Source organism: Triticum dicoccoides, chromosome 1B, assembly GCF_002162155.2.
Source record: "Triticum dicoccoides isolate Atlit2015 ecotype Zavitan chromosome 1B, WEW_v2.0, whole genome shotgun sequence".
NCBI classification, from domain to species: Eukaryota; Viridiplantae; Streptophyta; class Magnoliopsida; order Poales; family Poaceae; genus Triticum; species Triticum dicoccoides.
In genome coordinates this window covers 688119821-688142658 of record NC_041381.1, presented here as the reverse complement: position 1 = coordinate 688142658, position 22838 = coordinate 688119821, and positions in this window count along the sequence as shown.

Genomic DNA, 22838 nt, shown 5'->3' with positions numbered 1-22838 from the left:
TAGAGGCAGTGGAGATCATGAGTATATTTGTTAAAATAATATTGTGTCACCAAGGACGGAGAACACGCACCCATTTGATCAAATGGCAGAGCAGAACCGGGAACAAATCACACTACTATAAAGCATCCATATCATGCTAGGGTTGCTAGCTCTCCTCGCATGGGTTCATTGTTGTTGTTGATAGTGGAGCTCCCATGGATATTGGGACACCAGGTCTGGGCCACGGGCCGCCTCCTCCCCTTCCAACCACTGAAATCAATGGTTCCTCTTCCACTCGGTGGAACCGCTCCAACATCCCCTTTGATGATGGTGGAGCCGATTCATGTTGTTGTGCTTGGATTACGCTAGGCAACTGCTTGTTGCTCCTCAAGTGCAAGGGTTTTCAGAGGTAAACTCCCCCCTAGTTGAGAACTGTTGTAGGAATAACTAATTTACCTGGGTCCCACCTGGTCCTATGTGGCAAAATGGTCAAGACGACAACAAGTCAACAAAATTAAAAAACAAGCCCTTCGTGGTCAACAAGTCAGAGGAAAATAAAAAGTAAAAAACAAGGGCATCTGGAATAAAAGAAGAGCTAAAGGGCCCAAGTGAAGAATTGCCCTAGACAGCCAAAGCGCAATCAGGGTAGCTAGAGGGATGGCTCACCATGGACTATAAACCCTCCAATATTGACTAGTCTTCATAGATTAGGGCAACTCCAACGGGAGTCACTAAATCGCTCACCACTGTTTGGACGGGAGGACATTTTCTACCATTCAACAGCGGTCATCCAAATAGTTTGGACCAGTCCCGATGTTCGAAATCCTGCAAACCGACAACATTGGGACCGGTTCAAACAGTTTTGTAGTGTTCATGGACCTGGTAAACAATGAGATCTAGAGACATTCTCAGAGGTGATGACAGCTGGTGTGATCATGCACAACATGATCGTGGAGGATAAGAGCTATGGAGTTCTCCATGATCTGGATTCTAAAAAAGTGGGTGATCCTATTCAGCTTCCAGAGCAGAATCCGACTACATTTGAGGATTTTCTCCAAATGCATCATCAAATTCGCAATCAAGGAACTCATGTGAAGCTTGAGAATGATCTGGTTGAGCATCTTTGCGGGTTTTGCATGGACAATTAGAACACGTATCTGACAAAGTTGAATTCAAACATTAACTTTTTTATTTCAAAACTTTATATTTGGGTTGTAATACTCCCTCCTATCCATATTAATTTTCGCTGATTTAGTACAACTACTAAATCAATGACAATTAATATGGATCGGAGAGAATATTTTTATTTGAAATATTGTTGCATTGGAATATTCCTCTTTCAGTTGCTTACGAATTGTGCTGTTTATATTTGATTATTTGGAGTACTCCGGTTAGGAAAAAACTGGGAGCGGACATTTGGTGCCTACTGTTGGATGGCCTCCACACATTTGGTGAGGTCCATTTTGATGATACGCGTTGGAGTTGCCCTTACCAAACCTGACCTATATATCCTTCCCCACATATCACTCTCATGTGTAGCCTTGGTAATTTATCAAGCCCCATGGGCATGTAACTCAATTTCACTTGAGTAACTCATTCATTGTCACTTGAGTAACTCAAGAGGAGGTGGTTAGAGCTCTGGGAGGGAGATTTAGTCTCGAACCAAGGAGTTCTTATGACTCATCTGACGAGGGTGAGCATCATCTGGTATCTATCTGCAAAACGCCATGATATGCCAATATCTTATCCCTGTACCCGGCCAGATCTCATCGGCCACGGCAGGCAAGAGATGCTCACCCTCGTCTCAACCAGTGGCGCTAGCAAGCTAGCAGAATCGCCAGGCTGCACTAGTTATGGAGCCAGCCTTTGACCAGCTTGGCTGCTGCAGCTGCCCAAGGTTCTAATCTGTGCAAGTTGCATAACATGCATATGCAGCTAGCTAGTGGCCGGCCATTCCTCCCTGCAACTTTTTGGTTACAGACCAAGAAGGGCTTTTGCCTAGTTATTACAAGTTGAACGCGGATTCAGCACGACGATGTGTCGCCGTTGACAGCGACTTGAATACCTGATCACCGGTGATGATAACGATTCCCTTCCTTCGCAGCTATGTGCAAAAGTTGAGAATCAGCCAATTCTATTCGCTTCCGCACATAGACGTGGGATATGTTCCTGCCCGTGGCTAACAGAATCTAGGTTGTGCCCTTGACACCGGAGGAGAGCAGGACATCTCTAGCACCCGTCCCCCGTCCCCCGTGCTGCTCCCGCGAGCGGCCCGGGAGGAACCCTAAATCGCGCTGCCGCCAGCCCTCCCGCCCCGCCTCCCCAGTCCCTCGCCGCCGCCAAGGGACGCCGCCGGGCAAAGCCCGGGCGGGTCAGCGGCGGAGGGGATTCTCCCCTCCTCTCCAGGCTCCAGGCGGCGCGGGACGCCAGATCTGGCACGAAGGCCCTCACGCCGGCATGGTTCGGGTGCCGGCAGCGGGCGGGGGTGGCTCCGGCGAGGCACGGCGCGCGCGCGGCTCTCGTCTGGGCGGAGTGGCGCGGCCTTGCTCCGGGTGGCGCGGGGCGTGCCAGCGGCGTCTGGGGTCGGAGGTGGCCTGCTCCGGGCGGCGCGGCGTGGCCCTGCTCGGCTTGGCGCGGCCTCGTTCGGCCTGTGGCGCCGTGGTGGCGCCCTTGGTCAGCGTCGGGTCGGCTGGCCGGTAGCCCTCCTTTGCGCGGATCCGTGGCTCTCGGGCTAGATCTGGCGTGTCGGATGGCTCCCGGTCGGGTGCTGCGGGAGGCTGGTTCACGGCAGGATGCTCGACGGCGGTCCCCTGGATCTGCACGAGGGGTGCAGCGGGTGAGTGGGTGTGGGTGGTGCGCTAATTTCGTCGGAGGCGGCAGCGCATGCGCAACCATGGAGGCGGCAGTGATACGTCTTCGTCGTATCTACTTTTCCAAACACTTTTGCTCTTGTTTTGGACTCTAACTTGTATGGTTTGAATGGAACTAATCCGGACTGACGCTGTTTTTAGCAGAATTGCCATGGTGTTATTTTTGTGCAGAAAATAAAGATTCTCGGAATGTCCTGAAACTCCACGGAACACCTTAGAAAAAATAAAGAAAAATCCTCACAAAAGATGAAGACCAGGGGGCCCACACCCTGTCCACGAGGGTGGGGGGCGCCCCCTGGGTGCGCCCCCTACCTCGTGGGCCCCCTGGTGGCCCTTCGACGCCAACTCCATATATTGGCCTTCGGGGAGAAAAAAATCAGATAGAAGAAATCATCGCGTTTTACGATACGGAGCCGCCGCCAATCCCTAATCTCTCTCAGGAGGGCTGATCTGGAGTCCGTTCGGGGCTCCGGAGAGGGGAATTCGTCGCCGTCGTCATCATCAACCATCCTCCATCACCAATTTCATGATGCTCACTGCCGTGCGTGAGTAATTCCATTGTAGGCTTGCTGGACGGTGATGGGTTGGATGAGATTTATCATGTAATCGAGTTAGTTTTGTTAGGGTTTGATCCCTAGTATCCACTATGTTCTGAGATTGATGTTGCTATGACTTTGCTATGCTTAATGCTTGTCACTAGGGCCCGAGTGCCATGATTTTAGATCTGAACCTATTATGTTTTCATGAATATATGTGAGTTCTTGATCCTATCTTGCAAGTCTATAGTCACCTACTATGTGTTATGATCCGGCAACCCCGAAGTGACAATAATCGGGACCACTCCCGGTGATGACCATAGTTTGAGGAGTTCATGTATTCACTATGTGCTAATGCTTTGTTCCAGTTCTCTATTAAAAGGAGGCCTTAATATCCCTTAGTTTCCAATAGGACCCCGCTGCCACGGGAGGGTAGGACAAAAGATGTAATGCAAGTTCTTTTCCATAAGCACATATGACTATATACGAAATACATGCCTACATTACATTGATGAACTGGAGCTAGTTCTGTGTCACCCTATGTTATGACTGTTACATGACGAACCGCATCCGGCATAATTATCCATCATTGATCCGGTGCCTACGAGTTTTCCATATACTGGTTCTCGCTTATTTACTTTTCCGTTGTTACTGCCACAATCACTACAAAATACCAAAAACATTACTTTTGCTGTCTTTACTTTTGTTATCGTTACCACCACTATCATATTACTTTGCTACTAAACACTTTGCTGCAGATACTAAGTTTCTAGGTGTGGTTGAATTGAAAACTCAACTGCTAATACTTGAGAATATTCTTTGGCTCCCCTTGTGTCGAATCAACAAATTTAGGTTGAATACTCTATCCTCGAAAACTGTTGCGATCCCCTGTACTTGTGGGTTATCAAGACCTTTTTCTGGCGCCGTTGCCGGGGAGCATAGTTCTATTGTTTGAGTTACTTGGGATTTATATCTGCTGGACACTATGAAGAACTTGAAAGATGCTAAGACCAAGATTTTACCCTCAACTACGAGGGGAGGTAAGGAACTGCCATCTAGCTCTGCACTAGATTCTCCTTCTGTTATGAGTAAGCTTGCGACGCCTAAACCTATTACTGCTATGAATTCTGATATGTCGCATATTATTGATGATGTCACTTCTGCTATGCATGATACTTATGATGAAACTACTTCCATGCTTGATACTACTGTGCCACTTGGTGAATATCTTGATGAGCAAATTGCTAGGTCTAGAGAAAGATAAATTATTGAGCCTGAACACGATGATGTTAGTGACGATGAACCTATGCCTGCTATTCCTGGGGGTTATCTTTTTGATGCTGAATCTTCTGCAGCTATTTTTGCTTGCCAGGATAGACGTGAACTTAAGAGGTTACTAATTAAATGGAGTAAAGAATCTTTTAGAGGTAGAATGAAACCCGATCCTGCTTTTGCTACTTCACCTATCTGTGTTCCTGATCAGGACTATTATGATTTTTCTGTTGATCTAGATATAATTACTTTGGTTGAGTCCGGTCCTTTTTATGGCTATGAATTTGAAACTGTTGTGGCACATCTTACTATGTTGAATGATATAGCTGCCCTGTTTACTAATAATGAGAGATCGCGCTATCATTATTTACTCAAAATATTTCCGTTCTCATTGAAGGGTGATGCTAAGATATGGTATAATTCTCTTGATCCTGGTTGTGTGCAAAGTCCCCAGGATATGATTTATTACTTCTCTGCTAAATATTTCCTTGCTCATAAGAAACAAGCTGCTTTGAGGGAAATATACAATTTTGTGCAAATTGAAGAAGAGAGTCTCCCACAAGCTTGGGGGAGGCTTCACAAGTTACTTAATGCTTTGCCTGATCATCCTCTTAAGAAACCTGAAATATTTGATATCTTTTATAATGGACTAACTGATGCTTCCAGAGATTACCTGGATAGTTGTGCTGGTTCTCTTTTCAGGGAAAGAACACCGGATGACGCTGAAATTCTATTGAATAATATGTTGGCTAATGAAAATAATTGGGCACCTCCTGAGGCACCTCCCGAGCTACCTCCTAAGCCAGATCCTGAGCCAATTACTGAGCCTATTCCCAAACCAACTCCGAAGAAGAGAGGTGTTCTATTTCTTAGTCCCGAAGATATGCAAGCGGCAAAGAAATCTATGAAAGAAAAAGGTATTAAAGCTGAAGATGTTAAGAATTTACCTCCTATTGAAGAAATACATGGTCTTAATTTACCACCTATTGAAGAAGTATATGATCTCAATTACTTATTTACTGAAGAACCTCCCGATATCCCGACACAAGTAGTAAAGGTGAATTCTCTATAGATATGATAAAGCTGAAGTCCCTCCTACTAAAATTGCTAGCAGTGCTTGGATGAGTTTGATAACTTTATGTTTAAGCAATATGACTTTAATTCTTATTTTGGTAGACAATTAAAGCAAGATGCTTATATGATTAAACGCTTGGATGATTATATGGCTGATATTAGAGGTGAACTTAAACTTGTTAGCAAACATGCTTCGATGGTTACCACTCAAGTAGAACAAGTACTTAAAGCTCAAAAAGAAGTGCTTGATGAAATGAATAGTAAGAAGAATGATTATGCTGTTAGAGTGGCTACTAGAACCGGTAGAATGACTCAGGAACCTTTGTATCCTGAAGGCCACCCTAAGAGAATCGAGCAAGATTCTCAGAGAAATGATATTGATGTACCTAGTTCTTCTAAAAAGAAGAAAAAGAAAAATGATAGGACTTTGCAAACTTCTAGTGAACCTATTGCTGATCCACCTGAGAATCCAAATGATATTTCTATTTATGATGCTGAAACACAATCAGGTGATGAACGTGAACCTAGTGATAATGTTAATGATAATGTTCATATTGATTCTCAACCTAGTAATGATAATGATGTAGAAGTTGAACCTGCTGTTGATCTTGATAACCCACAATCAAGGAATCAACACTATGATAAAAGAGACTTCGTTGCTAGGAAACATGGTAAAGAAAGGGAACCATGGGTTCAAAAATCCATGCCTTTTCCCCCTAAACCATCCAAGAAAAAGGATGATGAGGATTTTGAGCGCTTTGCTGAAATGATTAGACCTATCTTTTTGCGTATGCGATTATCTGATGTGCTCAAAACAAACCCTTATTCTAAGTATATGAAGGATATTATTACTAATACAAGAAAGATACCTGAAGCTGAAATTTCCACCATGCTTGCTAATTATACTTTTAAGGGTGGAGTACCAAAGAAACTTGGAGATCCCGGAGTACCTACCATACCATGCTCCATTAAGAGAAATTATGTTGAAACTGCTTTATGTGATCTTGGAGCCGGTGTTAGTGTTATGCCTCTCTCTTTATATCGTAGACTTGACTTGAATAAGTTGACACCTACTGAAATATCTTTGCAAATGGCTGATAAATCAACTGCTATACCTGTCGGTATTTGTGAGGATGTGCCTGTTGTGGTTGCAAACGTTACTATTTTAACGGACTTTGTTATTCTTGATATTCCTGAGGATGATAGTATGTCTATTATTCTTGGAAGACCTTTTCTTAATACTGCAGGGGCTGTTATTGATTGCAACAAAGGCAATGTCACGTTTCATGTTAATGGCAATGAACACATGGTACACTTTATGAGGAAACAACCTCAAGTTTATAGTATCAACTCTATTGAAAAAGTTCCATCGAGTATATTTGGAGGTTTTGAATTTCCTCTTCCTACTGTCAAGAAAAAGTATGATATACTTATTGTTGGGGATGTTCATGTCCCCGTTGAGGTAACTTAGTGTCATTCAAAATTTCTCCGGTTCTGTGTTAACCGAAATGAGTTCGTTAACAAGACTTGATCAACCTTGTTAGTGGATTCATTTTGATGATCACGAGATGGATGAAACTAGAAGCACAACCTTCTGTACCCTCTTTATATTTTCTGTTATTTAGTAGAAATAAAGTAAAATAGTATTTTTCTGTCAGTCTCCTAACTTATCCACTCAATATAAAAATATCCCGAAAATAAAAGTCCTCAAAATGCCATGCCAATTTAATATGATTTTTTTGGGAATATTTAAGAATTTACTATGCAAAAATCACCGCAGGGGGAGCTGCCACCTGGCCACGAGGGTGGAGGGCGCGCCCCCCTGCCTCATGGGCCCACGGTGGTCCTCCTCCACTTATTCCTGCACCCATCTTCTTCCTCTGTCTCACACAAACATGACAAACCAACTCAAGCACGAGTTTCAGCCCCCGTTGCTGCGATTTTTGATCTCCTTGCTCAAAGCACCTCTCACAAAACTGCTTGCGGGGATTGTTCCTTGGTATGTGACTCCTCCATTGGTCCAATTAGTTTTTGTTCTAGTGCTTTATTCATTGCAAATTTGTGCTGCATAGGTGACCATGTTCTTGAGCTTGCATGTCAAATGTATATGGTTCCAAGTACTTCCAATGCTTTATATAGGCTCTAGGCACTTGTAGGAGTTGTTGCTATCAATGTTATTGAAGTTGGTTCACTTTTATTTGAAGTTACTAAAAATTTCAGAAATTTTTCAGAGGAAACAATATGTTTAGGAGGATGTTCCAAGGTGGCCCTTCAAGGAAGCAAGGTCACATGCTTGCAATATGTGATGCTGACGAGGATCCACTAAGAGACGCTCCTGTGAGGCCCTGTGAATGGCTGTCGGAAAATTTTATGAATCAAGTGGGAATCAAAGAAGAATTTAGCGCATGTTTGAGTAACGCCGGTCTTGAGGACTTTGAAGCTGACAAATGCCCCCAGTATCATGATCTCACAAGTTCATTTGTGAGGAGGTTTGAGTTTTCAACTTCGCGAAATTCTCTTTCAGTCATGTTTGACCTTTATGACAAATCTTATACCATGGACTTAGAGGATTTTACTTCTGCTTGCAAACTTCCATCTTGGGGTAATGTCAGGGATCCCCCTAAATCTGAATATAGAGACTTTCTTGCTAAAATAACTATGGGGGAATCTAGAGAAATAACACAAGCCACTTTAGGGAGCATTCATTTTTTCGCTATACATTATTTTGCTCTCTTTATAGGTAGATGTATTAATGCTAAGGATGAAGTATGTCACTTATGTGTTCCTGATCTCAGCATTCTCAGAAGTGCTGTATTAGGAGACCAAGCTTATCATTTGGGAGCCATTGTAGCTCGCAAGTTGCATCAGAATAGACATAACGGGGATTTCTTTGGAGGAATTTATGCAACCCGCTTAGCTTATTTTCTTGAGATAGACATCGTGAGGGTGATATGGAGCTACCTCCTTCTTATTTAGATTTTGATTCTATGGTTTCTCACCGGTTTGTTGAGAGGACAGAGCCACCTCTCTAGTATCGACTAATCTTTAGCAAACGTCATGTGGTCCATATTGCTCTTCCTGCTCCTGCCTTCTTTGATTTTCAGACAAAAGGAAGATATGTTATTACCAGAGAGGAGGCAGATGAGTACGAGAGGAGAGCGGAGGCAGCTAGACGCCACACTGCTGCTCAGGAGGCTATAGCCGCTGCGTCATAGTATGACCCCAGCTTCACTTACGGGTATCCGCCAGGCCATCCCTGGCAATAGACCAACTTAGGCCAAAAGCCTAAGCTTGGGGGAGTACGTATTTCCCACCGACATTACATTCATGTTCACACACACTCATTGCTAGATGTCAGTGTTCATACTCTTTCACTATAATATCCAAGCTAGTTTATTTCCCTTTCCTGCTTTCTTCTTGTGTGTTTAATAAACCTTAAGAAAACCAAAAAAAAATTAGTAGTAGTTTATTTCTTTGTTGTAGTAGTTAAAATGGAAAACTCAAAAATATTTCCCGTTCTTCTTTTGTTTGTTGGGAGCTTTCCCATGTAAATAGTTTCTTTTTCTTTTCTTTTCTTTGGGGGTCGAGAAGACCATATTGAAAATGCTTAGTGGCTCATATTTGCATGAATGCTTATTTAACGTAGAGCCCATATTACTTCTCTTCTCTCTTGAGTTGAATGCTTACAGATTCCAGCTTAGTCCAATGCACGTGCACTCTTATTATTATATACTTCGTTCGGTCGTGCAAGTGAAAGGCAATAATGACGATATATGATGGACTTATTGGGATGAGAAAAGTTGGTATGAACTCGACCTCTCTTGTTTTTGTAAATATGATGATTCATCGTTCTTGATTCAGCTATTATGAAGTAAACATATTTGCAATGACATTTAGAGATTATAGTTGATTGTGCCATGCTTGATTAGCTATGAGTTATAATGGTTTACCTTGCGTGCCAACATGCTATTAGAATGATTATGATGTGGTATGATGGGATGGTATCCTCCTTTAAATTAATTCAGTGACTAGACTTGGCACATGTTCGCGCATGTAGTTGAATCAAATCAACATAGCCTTCATGATATTTATGTCCATGGTGGATTATATCCTACTCATGCTTGTATTCGGTGTAAATTAATTTTGATGCATATTTACGACTGTTGTTGCTCTCCTAGTTGGTCGCTTCCCAGTCTTTTGCTAGCCTTCACCTGTACTAAGCGGGAATACTGCTTGTGCATCCAAACTCCTTAAACCCCAAAGTTATTCCATATGAGTCCACTATACCTTCCTATATGCGGTATTTACGTGCCGTTCCAAGTAAATTTGTATGTGCCAAACTCCAAACCTTCAAATGAAATTCTGTTTTGTATACTCGAGCAGCTCATGTTTCAACTAGGGCTGCCCTTATCTTCCATGTTAGGTGGTTATTCTCAAGAGGAGTGGACTCCGCTCCTCATTCACGAGAAAAATGGCTGGTCACCGGGATGCCCAGTCCCATGTTTTTTGCAAACTAAATCAAAATAATTACAAACAAAACTCCCCTTGGGGCCCATTGAATGTTGGAGGCACTCGTTGTTTCGAGCAAGCCATGGATTGATGCTTGTGGAGAAAGGGGAGTATAAAATTTACCATTCTGTTTGGGAACCGCCTATAATTTGTTTAGCATGGAAGATATCGTCATCTCATAGTTGTTGCGTTGACAACAAAAGTATGTCGCTCAAAATGTTATTCAATCTCTATTTTAAAACCGAGCTCTGGCACCTCTACAAATCCCTGCTTCCCTCTGCAAAGGGCCAATCTATTTACTTTTATGTTGAGTCATCATCCTTCTTATTAAAAAGCACCCGCTGGAGAGCGCACTGTCGTTTGCATTCATTATTATTGGTTTATATTTGGTATGACTTGACTGGATCTCTTTTACCATGAATTACAATATTTAGTCAGTCCTAGATCTTTGAAGGTGCTCTGCATTTATGTTTTGCGGTCTCAGAAAGGGCTAGCGAGAAACCATTTTGTTATATCATGTTATAATTATTTTGAGAAAGTGTTGTCATCCGAGTTTTGTTTTTATAGCTCGCTAGCTGATTATGCCATTGATATGAGTAATTGTGAGACCTTTGTGTTATTGTGAGAATGGTTAGTTCATGATATTTGATGAAACTTGAATGCTGGCTTTTCATGTTTACCACAACAAGAGCAAATAGAGTTTGTAAAAGTTTTTCTTTTTCTCTTTCAGCTTGTCAACTGAATTGCTTGAGGACAAGCGAGGGTTTAAGCTTGGGGGAGTTGATACGCCTTTGTCGTATCTACTTTTCCAAACACTTTTGCCCTTGTTTTGGACTCTAACTTGTATGATTTGAATGGAACTAACCCGGACTGACGCTGTTTTCAGCAGAATTGCCATGGTGTTGTTTTTGTGCAGAAAATAAAGATTCTCGGAATGTCCTGAAACTCCACGGAACACCTTAGAAAAAATAAAGAAAAATCCTCACAAAAGATGAAGACCAGGGGACCCACACCCTGTCCACGAGGGTGGGGGCGCCCCCCTGGGTGCGCCCCCTACCTCGTGGGCCCCCTGGTGGCCCTCCGACGCCAACTCCAACTCCATATATTGGCCTTCGGGGAGAAAAAAAACAGAGAGAAGAAATCATCGCGTTTTATGATACGGAGCCGCCGCCAATCCCTAATCTCTCTCAGGAGGGCTGATCTGGAGTCCGTTCGGGGCTCCGGAGAGGGGAATTCGTCGCCGTCGTCATCATCAACCATCCTCCATCACCAATTTCATGATGCTCACTGCCGTGCGTGAGTAATTCCATTGTAGGCTTGCTGGACGGTGATGGGTTGGATGAGATTTATTATGTAATTGAGTTAGTTTTGTTAGGGTTTGATCCCTAGCATCCACTATGTTCTGAGATTGATGTTGCTATGACTTTGCTATGCTTAATGCTTGTCACTAGGGCCCGAGTGCCATGATTTCAGATCTGAACCTATTATGTTTTCATGAATATATGTGAGTTCTTGATCCTATCTTGCAAGTCTATAGTCACCTACTATGTGTTATGATCCGGCAACCCCGAAGTGACAATAATCGGGACCACTCCCGATGATGACCATAGTTTGAGGAGTTCATGTATTCACTATGTGCTAATGCTTTGTTCCGGTTCTCTATTAAAAGCAGGCCTTAATATCCCTTAGTTTCCAATAGGACCCCGCTGCCACGGGAGGGTAGGACAAAAGATGTCATGCAAGTTCTTTTCCATAAGCACGTATGACTATATTTGGAATACATGCATACATTACATTGATGAACTGGAGCTAGTTCTGTGTCACCCTATGTTATAACTGTTACATGACGAACCACATCCGGCATAATTATCCATCATTGATCCGGTGCCTACGAGTTTTCCATATACTGGTTCTCGCTTATTTACTTTTCCGTTGTTACTGCCACAATCACTACAAAATACCAAAAACATTACTTTTGCTGTCTTTACTTTTGTTACCGTTACCACCACTATCATATTACTTTGCTACTAAACACTTTGCTGCAGATACTAAGTTTCCAGGTGTGGTTGAATTGACAACTCAGCTGCTAATACTTGAGAATATTCTTTGGCTGCCCTTGTGTCGAATCAACAAATTTGGGTTGAATACTCTACCCTCGAAAACTGTTGCGATCCCCTATACTTGTGGGTTATCAGGCAGCGCTACGAGGCTCGGCTAGGCAGGGCCTGGCGAGCAGCGGGCGCCCGACCACCTATGTGTGAGGTGCCGGCGGTGATGCCTCGGTGAAGTTGGCGTCGAAGTGTGGCTGATGGTGCATGTTAGGTCCATCTGTGTGGCAGTCCCTAGGTGCGGGTGAAGGCCATCGCGACGGATCTGGTCCCCACATCGATTGGTGGTTGCTCCGGTTCCTGGTGTGCTGAAGGTGGTGGCTTGAGGCGTGCTTCCTCGGCAGTGATGTGTGGCTCCGACTGCATGTGGCTGCAGTGTTAGCGGTGTGAGGCATCTTTCGGGGCTGGCTGGAAGCTTTGTGGCGTGGAAATGTGCAATGCTACGGATGAAAATTCTGTTCGACCTTGGTCGGACCGGCGTCGATGGCACCCGTGGGTGTCATTCCCCTTCCTGGAGGCGTCGCCGAGTGTAGCGCCATTGTTCACGGTGCCTTGTATCGGCAACCATCTCCGGGGCGAAAGCCTTGATTCGTAGGATCGGCACGATGGCGGCGTCTTTCTGACGCTATTTCTTTGTTGGGAGCTTGGTGCTTATAGATAAGAGGCCCTATGTTGTGCTCCTCCGGCATGCACTGCTGCCCGGATCGTTCTTCTCTGGCGCTATGTACGGTCGTCGCTGGCTCTTCCTAGGAAGCTGGAGTTGCTGTTCTTCGATGATCACCGGCGTCGGTCGAGACGCGCGAGGATATCGGTTTTGGGTAGGCTCTTGTTTGTCGTAGTCTGTAGTCGCGTGTGGTGTCGTGGTTCTAAGTCTGACAGTAGAATTGGGGGTAGGTATGGAGAGTCAAGATCCTAGCTATGGAGCAGTTGTGCACACAAGTGTTTTACGAGTTCAAGCCCTTCTCGGTGGAAGTAACAGCCCTACGTCTCGGAGCCCGGAGGCGGTGGACTGGATTATGTGTGTGAGAGTTACAGGGGTGCGAACCCTTCTACCAGTGGAGGGGGTGGCTTATATAGAGGACGCCAAGACCCCAGCCAGTCCACGTAGCAGAGGGTTAAAGTACATTAAGGTCTGGCGTTACTGGTAACGCCCTACATAAAGTGCCATCATGACCATTCAGACTACTTAATTACAGACCGTTTGGATACAGAGTGGATCTTGAACTCCTGGTGGTCGAGTGAGTCTTCATGGTCGAGTGTCTTCAGGTTCGTCGAGTGTCTTCTAGTCCGTTGAGTGAAGTCCCTCTTAGTCGACTGGAAGACGGCTTCTTCTGAAAGATGTCCTTGGGGAGGGTACCTTGGACAGAGTCATGACCCTACCCTAGGTACATGACTTCATCAGTAGCCCCTGAATGGATCGAGGTTTGAGTGAGGAAGGAGTTGGCAATCTTTCCGACCTGCTTTCTGGTGTTGTAAAGGTGTTTTGCCTTGGATCAATGACTTTCAAGTGAGGGTGTCAACTTTCGTTCAGTCGCCTTGATCCATTCTTTATTTTTGTCGAGTGAACTTTATGAACCTGGAGATTTCCGAGCGATGGATCGTAAGAGATCTTCCGTCGGACAAGTTGCTCTGTGGTTAGCGGATTTAGTGGGATTCGAAATTTTGGGAAGCACGCGAAGCGGAGAAGACCGCGGTACTCGGATGGGATAAGGCAGGGACGCCTCGATTCCCGCGCCGCCTTTTTCGCCACGTATCGCCTACGCGACTGTTTTGGGATTTGACAGGATCGCCTGGGCCTACCTGTCGGTCACTCGGAAGTGACTCAATATAAGGAAACCGACAGAGGTTTTTTGAACAGTGCCTCCTCATTTTCTCCTCCCTCGCCTCCAGATTCATCCGCTGCGACCACCAACTGCCCGACGCCGCTGCTCTGTTCCAGCCTCATCGGCGACAATGGTGAAAGAGAAGACAACGTCTTTGGAGCGGGCGAAGAAGGCGACGGCGGCGGCGAAGGTGAAGGGGAGAGCGACCAGTCGAGGGGGATCCTCGTCGCGGTCCCGTTTGCCGCAAGGTTGGATCCAGGGTGATTGGATCCGCTCGACCATCACCCAAAAGGATCTCGACGACCTGGCCGACAAAGGCCTGATTGCGCACAGGGCGGCGAGGCTCCCGGGGATGGAGTGGCAACCACAGCCTCAGGAGGGTGAGTGTGTCCTCTTGGCGACTCATGTAGATCGAGGGTTCTCTCTGCCACCGCACCTTTTCTTTCGAGGGTTTCTGAATTTCTTTGGAGCTCAGCTTCACCACTTTACCCCCAATTCCATTGCCTATCTCGCCGCCTTTGTATCTTTGTGTGAAAACTTCTTGGGTTGTCGGTCGCACTGGGGCCTCTTCAAACACATATTCACTTGTCGTTCTCAGACGGTGAAAAAGGCCAGCCCCAATGACGAGAGAACTCAGGTAATCCAGATGTGTGGGGGTCTCGGGGTCCAGATGAGGAGTAAGAGCGCTTTCCCAGCTATGACCCTTCCCGAGTCAGTCAGACGGTGGCAGTCGACCTGGTTCTACTGCCAAGACCAGTCGACGCCAGGGCAGTCGACTGGGCTCCCTCCCTTCTCTATGAGTCGAGTGAACAAGCCATCCTCTCTGAAAGTAGTTCCGGAGGAGAAGGCTCAGGTTAAAATGTTGATGGAGCGAGTAGTCCAATTGATTCGCGACGGTGTGACTGGCATGGACCTTCTGGAGGTTTTCCTTCGGCGGCGCATCCAACCGCTCCAGTACCGGGGCCACCCGATGTGGTTGTACTCTGGTACTGAAGACACCAGTCGGGTCCACCCAGAGGAGGTTGATGATGCCACACTGGAGAGGTGGATGACTGCCATTACGGAGAACAAGGACAACCCTCGTGGAGCCAGGAGGATCCCGCCACTCGACCACTCTTATAAGGCGGACAAGGTACGACCACTTTTCTCCGATTGCTCCGTCCGTTCTGTTTCATCGTAGATCAGTCGATTGACTTTTGTCTTGCTTGTTGTCTTTCAGGAAACCACCGAATTATACTCGATGCCCAACGGGGCGCAAGCACAGGCCGAAGAGGAGGAAGTAAGCGGAGGCGAAAGCCAAGAGGAGTGAGAGTCGGACGCCGATGAGGGTGATGAAGATGCAGGCTCCGATGAGGAGGAAGAGGAGGAGGAAGAGGATGAGGAAGTTGCGCCTCCTCGTTCCGAAAGGAGGTCCAAGCTCGCCCACGACCCTGCGGCCGAATGTGGCACGGGAGTCGTGCCTGCTGGGCAGTCGACGAAACGTCCTCGGACAACTTCACCGGCGCCGACTGAAAAGGCGTCGAAGCAACCCCGAGCGGCCCCGACGAAACCGGCGAAGGCCTTACCGAAGATGAGGATGGAGATTCCGACTGTTTCTGGGTAATGGCATAACTCATGTCTTTCATTCTTGGCCGACTCAACCGCTGACCGACTGATATTTGAAATCGCAGTGCTGCTACTTCCGAGACTTCAACCAGGCATGAGGATCAAGAAATGGAAGATGCTGCTACTTCTCATCCTGGTATGATCTGCGTGGTTTTGTCTTTGGTCGATTGAATCTTTATTTTTGACTTTGAACTTCTTCTGCAGCTCCACCTAGCGTTGTCATTAATCTCCCTGATGATGATGATGAAGCGCCACTGAGGCAGAGGAGGAGCAGGAAGGCGACTGTTGGCAAGGCTGCTCAGGTTGTGTCAGCACCTGGACCACAGATTCCAGAGGGGAGCAACATTGCTTGGGCTACCGTGTCCTTTGCGGAGCCGTTGACGGTTGCCCGCCCTTCATCGTCGAGTGCTGATCCGCCTTCTCTCTTCTCCACCTACCACGTCCTGGAGGACCAAGCAAGCGCTGCCAAGGAAGCCATACGCCAGGCCGGGATTGTGATGGAGCAGGTGAAGGAGATCCGAACCGCCAGCCAAGCAGCTTATGACGCGAGTTCAACTCTCCAGAGTAATGTCCAGGTTAGTTAAACATCGACTGGAAATCTTGATGTTTGTCATGCACCCACTGGGTGTGTCAATTCTACGGTGGACTGCTGGCAGTCGACTGTAGTCATTGTGTCTTGAGATTTCTCACTTTACTTGTTTCACTCGAGCATGGTCGAGTGGAACAATAAAACTGGTGGGGGCACGCTGAGTGCACCCACTGGGTGTAGTCCCCGAGACCGTGTTCGACTGCTTGTAGTCGGCTATGGTCTGAATTTTTTTATTTTTTACTGCTGACAGTTAACTGCTTCTGGTCGACTGATCGACTCTGAGTCTAGCGGATAGAACTAGTGGGGGCACGCTGAGTGCACCCACTGGGTGTAGTCCCCGAGACTATAGTTGAATGTTTAGATTCAGTTGTAGTCTTAGAAATACTACGATTTTTCTTTTAGTCACTCGGAAGTGATCTGTCGTTGATGTCTGTCGACTAAACTTCCACAGAAATCTTGTGACCTTGTTTCTCGTTATACCGAATTGGAGAACAAGCATATCCAGCTTGAACTTGACTAGAAGCTTGTCCAAGAGAACTTTACAAAGTCGAAGCAGGAGGCAAAAGGTATGTTTGGTGAGAATCTTGACGACTGTCTTTGCTTCTTGCCTATCTCTGAGTCTGATCTTATTGTGATTTTCGCAGAAAAACTGAGGGTTGCTCTGAAGAAGAAGGATCTTGACCTCGCCGAGGCGCAGAAAGCGGCTTCGGACAAGACAAAACTTGCAGAAGAAAAGTTGGCTTCTGTTAACAAACTTGAAGAGGAAAACACTAATCTGAAAGCTGCTCTCGACGTGGCCAACCAAGAAGTCACTCGACTGAAGAACGCCAATACAGTCCTGAGCGACAAAGCTGGCGAACTGGCGGGAAAGAAGAATGACTTGGAGGTTTATCTGGGAGGACTCGCCAAGAAGCTATTCCTCATGCTCAAAGGTAACTCCTTATCTCCGATTGATAATTACTGACTTGCTGTAAGGGCATTAGCTTATCCTTGAATCGTGTCCACAGAATTCTGCCAAAACTTTGAAGAGGAGACTAGTCGAGTGGAGACTAGCTTGGATCCCATCAATTCTCCGGTGAAGGATGAAACCGCTATGAACGTGCTTCGCCTTGAGTCTCGCGTTGCTGCAGTGGTCGATTACCTTGCAAGACTGAAGGCCACAACGTCGCGCATCGACACATTGCTCTGGCCAGAAGAAACGCTTCAGAACGACCTTGAGTCGCTGATGACTCAACTGAACGAAGTTCCGAGTCGAGTGCAAGAATGGAAGAAGTCTTCTGCCAGGTGCGGTGCTGACGTCGCTCTGTCTTTGGTCCGCGTCCACTGCAAGGAAGCGAGAGAAGACAAGCTGGTGTCTCTCAAGGTGTCCAACACTGGGAAGCATGACTTCCGTTCTTTCATGGAGACCTTCATCGTGGCTGCCACTCGGATCGCAGATGGGATCGACCTGGACGAGTTTGTTGCGCCTTCCAGCCCTCTGCGGGAGGGGTAAAAAACTTCTATGCTCGATGATTTGAATTTGCCTCGGAATGCCGAGTGATTTTTGTAACCGCCAAACTTTAACAGGCTTGATGCCTGAGCACTTCTGGGTCTGTAGGACGTTATCCGAACTTGATTTGCCGTTGAAATACGTTTGCTTCTTTCGGACAACCATCTTCTTTGGGTTGGAATATATACTAGCATCTGTAATGCTCTTTTGCAGGTTGGACTGAAGCACAAATTGCAGTCGACTTGTGCTCGTCATGTTTGGGCGAGTGCTGGGTTGCAACCAAGCCTCCGAGTGAGAAACTTTCTCTCCACTCGGAAGGATTTTAGAAACTTAGGCAAGCGCTGGGCTGCAACTAAGCCCCCGAGTGGGAGGTTTGCTCTCCACTCGGTAGGATTTTAGAAACTTAGGCAGGCGCTGGGCTGCAGCTAAGTCCCCGAGTGGGAGGTTTGCTCTCCGCTCGGTAGGTTTTTTTAGAAACTTAGGCGAGCACTGGGCTGCAGCTAAGCCCCCGAGTGGGAGGTTTGCTCTCTACTCGGTAGGTTTTTTAGAAACTTAGGCGAGCACTGGGCTGCAGCTAAGCCCCCGAGTGGGAGGTTTGCTCTCCACTCGGTAGGTTTTTTAGAAACTTAGGCGAGCACTGGGCTGCAGCTAAGCCCCCGAGTGGGAGGTTTGCTTTCCACTCGGTAGGTTTTTTAGAAACTTAGGCGAGCACTGGGCTGCAGCTAAGCCCCCGAGTGGGAGGTTTGCTCTCCACTCGGTAGGATTTTCGTGGCACGGCTTTGGAGGAGAAGGTAGCAGTCAACCCGTGCTTCGTCCTCCTTGCGGAACGCACGTTGTGTTTGTGACGTAGCTTGGAAGGAGGAAGCAGGGGTCGACCTGCGCCTTGTCCTCCTTGCGAAGCGTACGGTGTCTTTTATTCTTAGGCGAACACTAGGTTGCAGCTAAGCCTCCGAGTGGAAGACTGTCTTATCACTCGGTAGGATTTTCAAAAACTTTGGCGAGCCCTGGGCTGCAGCTAAGCCTCCGAGTGGAAGGCTGGCTTACCACTCGATAGGATTTTCGAAAACTTAGGTGAGCACTGGGCTGCAGCTAAGCCCCCGAGTGGAAGGCTGGCTTACCACTCGGTAGGATTTTGTTTTAACTTAGGCGAAACGGATTCGCAGCTAAGCCTCCAAGTGGAAGGCTGGCTTACCACTCGGTAGGATTTTTTTCACAAGCTTAGGCGAAACGGGTTCGAAGCTAAGCCACCCACTGGGGGGACAGATTTATGAGAGCAAAAGCAATAACAATTACTAAGAAAATTATGAAACTCTTGTCTTTGATGAATACACTACAGGAGTACTTTTATTACAACTCATCCGAGTGAAAAACTTAAGTATAAAAAGGGCGGAGTAAGTCCGCGTTCCATGCTCTGGGCTCGTCAATCTGGTGCTCGACATTGTAAAGGCGGTATGCCTCATTATGGAGAACCTTGGTGACGATGAAGGGACCTTCCTAAGTAGGAGCAAGCTTGTGTGGTTTCTGCTGATCCACTCGGAGAACTAAATCTCCCTCCTGGAAAGCTCGACTCTTCACATTTCTGGCATGGAAGCGACGCAAGTCCTGCTGGTAAATGGTCGATCGGATCAAGGCCATCTCTCTTTCTTCTTCTAGAAGGTCGACCGCATCCTGTCGGGCTTGCTCTGCTTCAGCTTCGGTGTAGAGTTCGACTCGGTGTGCATTGTGAAGCAGGTCACTTGGCAAGACTGCTTCACCTCTGTAGACCAAGAAGAATGGAGTCCTCCCAGTCGACCGGTTTGGCGTGGTCCTTAATCCCCAAAGCACCGACGGAAGTTTGTCGACCCATGCGCCAGCTGCGTGCTTGAGGTCGCGCATCAGTCGGGGTTTCAACCCTTTGAGAATTAAGCCATTTGCTCGTTCTGCTTGCCCATTCGACTGAGGGTGGGCGACTGAAGCATAATCGACTCGTGTACCCTGAGATGCGCAAAAGACTCTGAATTCTTCGGAGTCAAAGTTTGACCCATTGTCTGTGATGATACTGTGGGGAACTCCATATCTGAACACCAACTCCCTGATGAAACTAACGGCGGTGCCGGCATCCAGATTCTTGATGGGTTTAGCCTCAATCCACTTAGTGAACTTGTCGACTGCTACCAATACATGGGTGTAGCCGTTTCTGCCTGTTCTCAGTGGTCCAACCATATCCAACCCCCATATAGCGAAAGGCCAGACGAGTGGAATGGTCTTCAAGGCTGAGGCGGGTTTGTGCGACATATTGGAGTAGAATTTACATCCTTCACACTTGTCGACTATCTCTTTCGCCATCTCATTTGCTCTGGGCCAGTAAAAATCCGCTCGGTATGCTTTAACCACGATGGTCCGAGAGGACGCATGATGGCCACAGGTCCCCGAGTGGATGTCGTTGAGAATCATTCGACCTTCTTCCGGTGTTATGCATTTCTAGCTGACTCCAGTCGCACTTTCTCTGTACAACTGTCCCCTCATGACGGTGAAGGCTTTGGATCGGCGGATGATCTCTTGAGCCTCTTCTTCATTCTCGGGGAGCTCTTTCCTCAGAATATAAGCGATATAGGGCACTGTCCAGTCGGGAGTGATGACCAGAACTTCCATGATTAAGTCGACCACAGCCGGGACCTCGACTTCAGTCGGATCTGTGGCGCTTTTTGGCTGCGGGGCTTCCTTAGTGAAAGGATCTTCTTAAACCGACGGCGTGTGAGCATGCTGCAAAAACACGCCACTCGGAATGGCTTCCCTCCTGGAACCTATCTTCGCCAAGTCCTCGGCTGCTTGATTTTTCAGTCGGGGAACGTGATGGAGCTCTAATCCCTCAAATTTCTTCTCCAGCTTTCTGACTGCATTGCAGTATCCAGTCATGGCTAGGCTTCTGACATCCCACTCCTTCATCACTTGGTTGACCACTAAGTCCGAGTCGCCGTAGACCATGAGGCAACGGACGCCGAGTGAAATGGCCATACGCAACCCGTACAAGAGTGCCTGCTTCATTGTTGGAGGAATCAAAGTGAATCTGGAGTACATATCTGAGCTTATCTCCTCGGGGGGAAACCAAGACCACTCCGACACCGGAACCATTCAACATTTTGGAGCCATCGAAGAACATAGTCCAGTGCTCCGAGTGAACTTGGGTCGGTAACTGCTGTTCAGTCCACTCGGCGAGGAAATCTGCTATTGCTTGGGACTTGATAGCTTTCTTTGCCTCAAATTTGATATCTAGGGGAAGAAGTTCAATCGCCCATTTTGCCACTCGACCGGTTGCGTCTCTGTTGTGCAGAATCTCTGATAAGGGGGCGTCGGTGACGACTGTGATAATATGGTCAGAGAAGTAATGAGCAACTTTCTTCGTGGTCATATAAATCCCATATACAAGCTTCTGATAATGAGGGTATCGTTGCTTGGATGGGGTCAGGACTTCGGAAATGTAATATACTGGGCGCTGAACTTTGAAGGCTTTCCCTTCTTCTTCTCGCTCGACCGTAAGTACAGTACTGACGACTTGTCCTGTGGCTGCAATGTAAAGCAGCAATGGCTCTTTGCTGATTGGAGAAGAAAGCACCGGCTGGGTGGAAAGCAAGGTTTTTAATTCTGCAAACGCTGCGTCAGCTTCAGGAGTCCACTCGAACTTGTCTGACTTCTTCATCAGTCGGTAAAGAGGCAATGCCTTCTCACCGAGACGAGAGATAAATCGACTTAAAGCGGCCAAGCAACCAGTAAGCTTCTGAACATCGTGCACACGCACGGGTCGTTTCATTTGGAGTATTGTGCCTACTTTCTCTGGGTTTGCATCGATTCCTCGTTCGGAAATGAGAAAACCGAGTAATTTTCCACCAGGAACTCCGAATGTGCACTTGGATGGGTTAAGCTTGATATCGTACCTCCTGAGGTTGGCAAATGTTTCAGCGAGGTCAGTCAGCAGGTCGGAACCTTTCCGTGACTTGACCACAATGTCATCCATGTACGCTTCCACATTCCGACCGATTTGAGTGAGCAAACACTTCTGAATCATCCTCATGAATGTCGCTCCGGCATTCTTGAGGCCGAATGGCATGGTGACATAACAGAAGCACCCGAATGGGGTGATGAAAGCTGTTTTGATCTCATTGGGTACAAACAGACAGATCTGATGGTACCCGGAATAAGCGTCCAAGAAAGAAAGTCGCTCACATCCCGCAGTCGAGTCGACTATTTGGTCGATGCGGGGAAGAGGAAAATGATCTTTCGGGCAGGCCCGATTGATATGCTTAAAATCGATGCACATGCGAAGCAAATTGTCCTTTTTGGGGACCATGACGACATTGGCGAGCCACTCGGAGTGGTAAATCTCTCGGATAAACTCTGCTGCTAGGAGCCGAGCCACTTCCTCGCCAATGGCCTTCCTTTTCTGGATGGCGGACCGTCGCAGATGTTCCTTCACAGGTTTTGCCTTTGAATCGACTCGTAGACGATGCTCAGCCAGTACCCTGGGTACACCCGGCATGTCAGAAGGTTTCCATGCAAAGATGTCCCAGTTCTCATGGAGGAACTGGATGAGCTCTTCTTCCTATTTAGGGTCGAGTGTTGTGGAGATATGAGTCGGAGCAGCGTTAGGGTCGGTCGGGTGGATGTGAACGGGTTTTGTCTCACCAGACGACTGAAACGCTGATTCCGTAGCGGGCTTTTTGGCTCGCAACAAATCACTCGGGTCTACATTCCTTTGGTGTTCCTGCCACTCTTCTGCCACCATCTGAGCATCGGCGATCTTTGAGCCTTTTTGGAAGCACTCTTCTGCCTTCTTGCGGTTACCAGTGACTGTGATCACTCCCTTAGGGCCAGGCATCTTTAGTTTGAGGTACACGTAACATGGTCGAGCCATAAAACGTGCATAAGCTGTCCTGCCCAAAATTGCATGATAGGCACTCTGGAAATCCACAACCTCAAATGTCAGCTTCTCTTTGCGGAAATTCTTTGA